The sequence below is a fragment of the Bombus pyrosoma genome, linkage group LG8 (genome assembly GCF_014825855.1).
Source record: "Bombus pyrosoma isolate SC7728 linkage group LG8, ASM1482585v1, whole genome shotgun sequence".
Classification (NCBI taxonomy): domain Eukaryota; kingdom Metazoa; phylum Arthropoda; class Insecta; order Hymenoptera; family Apidae; genus Bombus; species Bombus pyrosoma.
Window position 1 is genome coordinate 2,653,675 of NC_057777.1, and position 7,988 is coordinate 2,661,662.

A 7,988-nucleotide genomic window follows, 5' to 3' on the forward strand; every position below is an offset into this window, starting at 1 on the left:
AACATTTCACCTTTTTAACTAAATGTTGGCGATTTTTGCAAGCTCTGTGACTTTCGTAAACTGTGTATTTTATTCTTTTCGATTTGGCTGGCGCGTTTACGACTGAATTCGTGTTCCCGTTAATCGCGACAATATACTTACACTTACACATATAGACGTTACGTTATATACGCAATAACAAAATGCAAATGTATCTTCGTGCTTGCGAGCAAGATATTATCGCGAATACGGGCATAGTAAGTTTTAAACCATTCGTTTTTTCTCTTCTATTTCAACTTTCCTCGTACTTGTCGGTAACGAGAAAAACGCTGAGAATTGATAGCGTGAAAATCCCGTATATTTCACCAGCTCCTCTTAAGCACCGACTCGAAACTCGTTTGAATCTGTTATTTATAATTTTTCGCTAAGTAGTCGTTAATAATATACGGCCACTCGGTTTTCTTTGGCCGGTCTTTTTTCAGAAATTATTCGACCAGGAGCAATTAAGCAACTTTGTTTGCTGTTATTTAAATTTTCTACTCATTAGCGTGTCGCTAAGACCAGCAATGGAAAATACTTGTTTACATTTTTCCGATTTCATTCCGTTCCTCGTTACGAACCAATCGTGAAAGTTAATTAAAAACTAATCACAGGCAGCATCAATTGTTATTTTATTTCACGTCATACTTTTTCATCCGAAATAAATTTAACGTACGATTGTCAACCCGATCGCGATCGCGCGCTGATCGTCACATAAATCTCGGTTCTGACCGTGGTAAACGTTACCATATTACGTGTTTGTTTATAAAAAAAAAAAGGTAAAATAAATCTTAAGTACGACCGAAACGTTACATGCTTCTGCCATATGCACGTAATAGCGTACTGAATTTTTTTAGCGAGATACTTTTTTTAGGAATATCAAATCGAAACGTTGTACGTGTATAACGTGTGCGAGCAATATTTTTAATCGATCTCTTCGAAAACAAATAACGAATAAACATAAAACGCGAGAAAAACATTTCTATGGGAAATCCTTTGCCAGATGCGAAGCGACGCGATTGCGTCGAGACTGTCGCCGCTTCTAACTTTAAAATGCAAATATAAAAATGAAATTTCGCTTCTAATCCCGCGTATTAAAGATCGAGTTTAATCCCTGGACAGATATATCTTGGAATGGAATATTTAAGAGCGGCCGGCCAACGGCGATAGCTTTTTTCCGCTACGCGAGTGATCGACGAGTTTCGTAGAATTCGTTAAAACGAATTCCCGCTCGACGAAACTGGCTAATGACTAATGACGAACGCACGAGCCACCGTGTTACCTATATACTCATTAGCCGATAAAACTTTCGCAAAGACGAATTGCCCGTGCGCTTGGCCAATTGCGCGCAATTTCCCTCAATGTTCCTACCTTGAATAATGAAACAGTAGCGCGAGCCAGGTAAAAGTGGTCTCTACTTTCTCACAGTTATACAGGTCATTACGCGTTGCTCTACATGCGACTACGTACAACATGTCCGGTTTAACTGGAAACGATCAAATATCTGGAAATATACCAATGACACGAAAATACGTTTAAGGCGAAAGTCGTACGGTATCGAGAGGAACCACGCACCGTGTTATTTATCTCTTTGATCTTGCGATATCCTTCAAACGTTCTACGGAGGCGACACTAAGATTTTGAAATGGATATCTTCGGTTTTTATTGCACACTCTAGCAGCTGATAATCGGATGTTTTCAAAATAATATGAAGTCGCGTCTATTGAAGCATCCGGCATCGGGATACGAACTTACAAATCCGATCCGAACAAGCAACTATGTTCGTACCGAAATTTACCGCTCGGAATTGACGAGCTGTTTTGGAAATATTGGAAAACTGCGAGCTTGCGTTCCGACAATGTCGTACCGGTAACAGCACTATCAAAAACATCTTTCTGTACGGTGTACATCGAACAACGTTAATGCTGGATTATGTGGAGCACGCAACTTTGTAGCGCTTTGAAAACATTTGAATGTCAGTTACAGGGACATATAATAAAGGATGGAGGTAGCAATTAAAAATTTTTAACGTTACCTCTGCGGCAGGTTGCAAGGTCGTCGCGAGACCAAACAAATAGAAGGAAAAAAATACGCCCCTCCACGATACCATACAACTTTCGTACGAAACATTTTTTCGTATCGTCCGTGTTTTGCCAGATATTTGATCGCTCCGAGTAAAACCGGACGTATCGTATATCGGTTTCCAACTGCCTTTTACGTTACAAAAAAAATTGTACCATTTTTATACTAAACAAGTTGCAGCATTTCTCCGATATTATTAACACAAGTATAGGAAATACGTGTTTCCTTGTTCCTCTTTCTTTCTCTTCTTAAGGTAGGAAAAATGCAGCAAAGAATTCGTTCTATCCGGAAACGGAATTTTCCGTAGATACTTGAAAGTTGGGGAACGGTCGATCGGAAAGGAACGAAGAAGAAAGACGCATTTAAACGCATCGTCCAAATCACCGTCAGGCTCTCGCCACGAACCACAATTTACATAGAAACTCAGCGTTAAGTCAATTCCCGGGAGCGCGATCCGACGATCGAGTGAAAAAACCTTCGGCGATCTTTTCCTCGAAAGTGACTATAAAAAGAAAGTAAATCTGTCGGATAAAAGAAGCGTCGTAGGTAAATCACGTAGAAAACAGTTTTATCGCGTGCCGAAAATGTTCCAGTTCTCTTAAGAGGCAACGATTTATGTTTATCGAATACGCAACAACCACGTAATTCGTCCCACGGTAACTAACACTAAACGGCAAATACGTGTAAAGTACGCGTACCTATCTATCCATATAACTCGTATCGCGCGTTCGCTTTTGCCAAGATTTTCGTTCGTTGCGTCGGTTATCGTACAAGTAGCTGTATTTCGTAGAATATCTGAACTGTTGAGTGGAATATTTAGAAAGGAATTCGGTGTAGCCGTTACGAAACAGAAAGATGATTTTATAATAGCGGCAAATAGTCGATGCATACATTGGTTAATCAGAATTGCGATGAAAAGAAAATTACTCGTTTACCTTTGATTGCTTATACAAATGTTGGAAAACCTTGCTCAAATGTTTATCGTCCTTTTCGTTTGTAACGTGTCGAGCACGAATTACCGGCACACGGATGAATACACGTTCGATCGGTTGTACGACTCACCCATCTCTCGCGGGTACTGGTATTCACCGACTCTATGGCCTCCAAATACCGGTATTCATGCATGCATAGCTGCAAGTATTTTGCAGCGAAAGAGCTTTCCGCTCAACTGATCCCTACATACTCCCCTGCCTTCTTTCCATCCCTTTACCACTACATTCGCTATGATGAAATCTTCGGCGCCGCGAAACCCCTAAAAAGTGAAACGAGACCACCAAATTTTTTTTCTTCCTTCCAACCGCGCCAGATTCCGAGAAATGCACCTGCTACCCGCGGTTCGATCTTATCCGATCTTACGAGCTACGCTTCCTTCTCGCCGCGATATCGCTCTATAAATACCTTTTTTCTCACCGTAGCGGAATGTTAACCATGTCACGGATAAATGCATGCGTATACAAATGACGGCTTGGAAATTTTTCCAGTGGCAAGCAAACGTTTCCTCTTCGCCGCGCCAATTTTAAGCGTAATACGCGCGTGCTTCTTTTCGTGCTCCACACGTTGACATTAAAGAAAACTGTCCAATGTTTACGTATTATCTCTTTCCATTTCGATCGATCTTTCAACCGATACCGTTTTATTCGTCGGGCCGCTAATAGAATTCATGGAACGTACACACACACACTTTTAATGCACTATCTTAGAAATACACGCGTTTGAAAATTCTCCACGAGTATTTCTTTATGGTAACAACCTTATTCGTGTTAGTTCACGTTCGTGCATTAATTATTCGATTTGTATAGTAAAAATGGTATCTTTTTCTGTTAATACGAAACGTTTCAAGAATGTTTCCTAATAATAATATATAATAATAAACAATATATCGTGTTTGACAGCTACATATTTCACGGGGAAGGAGATTAATACGTTTGCGTTTGAATGCTTGAAAAACTCTCTTGTTGAAATCTCAATGCCACAGTTGCAAGTAAAACGCGCTCCATTGTTACGCGATGAATCCACGTCGATCAGATCGTTTTAAAGCGAAATATTCAAAAGCGTTAATAAAAAGATCGTAACCTATGGTTTCTGCGATCGAAAGTGCTGACAAATTTCTAGGATTATACCAGCGTGATTTATAGAAAAATTATACTCTCGTTCCAGAGACTTCTTTCTTCTTCGGTATTAGTCTTCCAGTCAATCTAAGAAGACACCGAACTCACATTTGAATTTTAAGCGTTTCTCCAAAGAATCGGAAGCTCGCTCCTCAACGACCTCGTTCGTATTAAGGCCAAAAGTTCAAAGATCATCTTTCAATCGTCTCCTTCCAACTACAATTTCCCTGTTCTACGTTAATCTCTACCTTAACGCGACTACGCTAATACTAAAATGCGAGTCGCGTCATCAAAGATAAAAACGATAAGAAGAACGCTTCTCTACGAAGATGTATTTTACCACATTTTTGACAAGATATTTATGATTTATACAACAGTTAAATTCTTCTCCACGTAGAAGAAACATTGCTAGTCTAACGGACGAGCAATTAGCTTTCCTGTCAAAGGTCGGTATCTTCTGAAATATATATATATACGTGAAATTCTATCGTAGCTATGTTACAATTAGATAAGAATTTATTAAAATGGAAGCAAGTTCATCGACACAAACAGAATATATATACTACGCACGATATACATCGTTATATTATTTCAATAACAGAAAGTCCCGTTTTATTCTATCCATTTATATTAAATCCGAGCGTAGATCGTATTACATATTTGAAATATTCTGTACGATATAACGCATAATTTAACATTGAATTTTCTTTTACAACGAGACCGTGAGACGTTCTCGCCGCTACGGAGTTTTATCTCTGTTCCGTTTTAAATTGCGACATACATTTTTCTGAAACAGAGAAAGGAATAAAGAGGGGAAAGCCGACTCGTCTTGCTATCGTTTAACAAAGGCCACGTATTATCAAAGGTTCCTAGGGATGCGGAATTGATCGCTCGTTAGAGAAGCGGTGGTAAGCTGAAATAGCATTTCTACGGTCCGTGATGCGGCAGGTGTTGACGAACAAAGGTGAACGAAGGGATTTTTCCCCTTATTAACGCATAGTATACCGTTCTCTAGCTGGGTAGTAGCTGCGTAATATGTATATACATGCATACGTATACAGCAGAACCGCGAACAGAACGTTTAAAACCATTCTCTTTTTTCCAACTTGAACAAACATAGATCGGGAACAATGCACTGTACGCGTGTTGTCCCACCTCGTTAAATCTCAATTGGTTTTCCGAGTGATCAAAAAATTGATCGATAGTTCTGCTGAACTTCTTCCTCCGAATTAATCGTTTCTCGAGTACGCGCTGCTTATTAAAATTAGTGCGTCTTTCGTCGAAGATCTTACTTTCAGACGAGCTTGTACCTTGCAGTTACCTTGTACACTTGTCGTTAGACACCAATATGTTCTTTAGACGGTACCTTATCCACTACGATACAGTTCGTGATGTTAGAATTAAAATTTATCGATGGATGATCCTACTTGATAACGTGTTTTCAGTAATCGTACTACGTATATGTTATCTTCCGAGCAATAAATCGGTATTTCTTATTAATCACAATAGTTGAAGTTTGTTCGTAAATATTGGTTCATCGCGGAGAGGACAGAGGATTTTTACGAATTTTCCGTTTGCACGAACTGACAAGGTATGATCGATGGTGATATATTGTTTTCATTCGCCGGAGGAGATGAAAGGCATATTGACTTTCTTCCAGAAAAATGTCAAACTGATTTTTTTTACGTTATACGAACTCGTACATTACGCTTAATGACTTTCAATCTTCCGATATTACGACGTTTATTAATTTTTTATTAACCACGCAGCCATCTTGGATTATCGTACGTGTTCGTTAAGTGAAATCTCTACCATAATTCAGGCAACTGAAAATCGAACATGGTTTCTCTAAGGCACGTTCCATTGGCTGGATTGATTGTACAGCATAAGCTAAATCCCTTAAGACTCATTGTCAGAGTATGCCTGTCATTGCATGCGTCATTGATCACCCTCTCTACTTTAGCGGGGTTCTAGCAATCTTCTATATTCTACAGTGTTAATTCAGGCTCGATCGCAACGCCCCCTCTGTCACGAGAATAACGCTGTGTAACTAGTCTTTTAATCATGCAAATACTTTCCCATCCAATCGTTTCGATTAAAGTCAAATGGTCGCGATGGATTCGATAGATGAAAGGCAACTCGTTCGAGTTTCATAAACGAACGAATCTTTATACATTATTGTAGGTGTAACGACCTCGTTGCAACTCGATTCTGAGTCACCTATCTGTAAAGATGATTTCATAACGCATTAGACGTAACATGTCTATTCATCGTCGAATGTCTGCCATTCAATAGCGCCGATCAATTTCCAGGAGCCGTCAAAGTCGTCGTTCAGTCATATTTCTATTTACTATCCGCGCTATACGTACATACGTATGCGGTACACGTATCATGTACATAGAAGAAAAATTAATTTTCCATTGTCCACACGTTATTCTCGACTCCCTTCGAATCATATTACAAATTTGATTGTCAAACGACGCGACAAGCAAAATGAAAATGGCGACCTTTCTTTGGAGGATTAATCGCAAATCGAAAAACAGTAAGAACGACGTACAATTCGAGAAAAACGTCTACGGAAAAATAATAATGAAACAGTAAAAGGAAAGAGTGAAAAAGCTAAGATTTTTTTACTATCATAACCTCATACGTAACATAATGTAAAGTGTTTCGTTTAATAGACATATCGGTCAGCGGAAATACAATCGTTCGCAAACGCATCGAACATACACGAAGTATATAATCGCTATATGATCAGCTTTAACCGTTATTGATTTCCTTACAAATGAAACTTCTCGAAAAATTCACTAAACGAAGTCGTAGGCAAATTTTCGTGAGAGTCGTTTCGAGAAAATCGCCTGTTTAGAAATTACAGGAAACGACCGTAACGTTTTGCCTCTCGTGACTTGTGAACCTCTTACCGAGAAGGAGGAACAAAGGATAGAACGCTAATAATCTAAAATCATGGAAACTAAAAAAAAACCAAGACGATTCATTACTCACCGTTGTTGAAGAAGCACGAAACAGGTACAACTTTGGAAATGAAACACAAACATTGACAAGATGCCACCACGTGCATCACTCTCACCACTGATCATCACTCGTTGAATGCATGTCTATCTCGACGGAATCTCACAACACACATCTGCGTAGTACTTTTCAACCTGTTCTTGTTCTACCGGAAAAAAATTTCGAACTCGTTCGGGAGAAAACACACGAATTCGCAAAAAAAAAACAAAAAATTCACGAAAGAACGTTGAAATTCGATTCCGTAACTGATTTCCGATCGATAAAAAATCGATAAACTTGGTGCCAAATGAAATTATTATCGAGAATCAGAACGCGCACGAAAAAGAAACTTTTTTCACTGGTCGATGAAACGTACACGGATAAAGAAAATGGCGGTCGTGATCCGTTTACCGGATGACGCGGTCCAAACGATCCTCGATCGATTAGAGGTCGATGGGATTAATTCAGGAATCGGGCACACGAGCCCCTGATCGTCGAGCGAGCATTCGCGCGCGAACACTAAAATTCGGTTGCTCGTTCACGGGTGAAACGCGAGCGTTGCTCGATATTCGCGACGTTTATCGCGACAATGAATAACAGGAGGTTCGATCGGGCAAACTCAAAAGGACGATTTAGTGAGGCAAGATAAAGGCGCGCGCGCGATACAGTCGCGGAACGTGAGTGCCGCTTCGGATGTCGACTGATCCCGCAGGCTGGCGGAACGCGCACGCCCTCTCTAACGTCGCGCGACTCACCACGACCTCTGGCTCT

General features: G+C 39.9%; 1 protein-coding gene across 3 annotated transcripts in view; it reads right to left on the minus strand.

Moving 5' to 3' along the window:
* LOC122570212 (basement membrane-specific heparan sulfate proteoglycan core protein-like) overlaps positions 1–7,289 on the minus strand; it is a 258,404-nt gene extending 251,115 nt beyond the window's left edge. For 2 of the 3 annotated variants that reach the window (XM_043732254.1, XM_043732249.1), the window contains exon 1: positions 7,212–7,289. The gene's annotated coding sequence lies outside the window, so the exon portion shown is untranslated. The remainder of the gene's footprint in view (positions 1–7,211) is intronic. The other variant, XM_043732252.1, reaches the window with a different exon arrangement.
* Between the last annotated feature and the right edge of the window lie 699 nt (positions 7,290–7,988).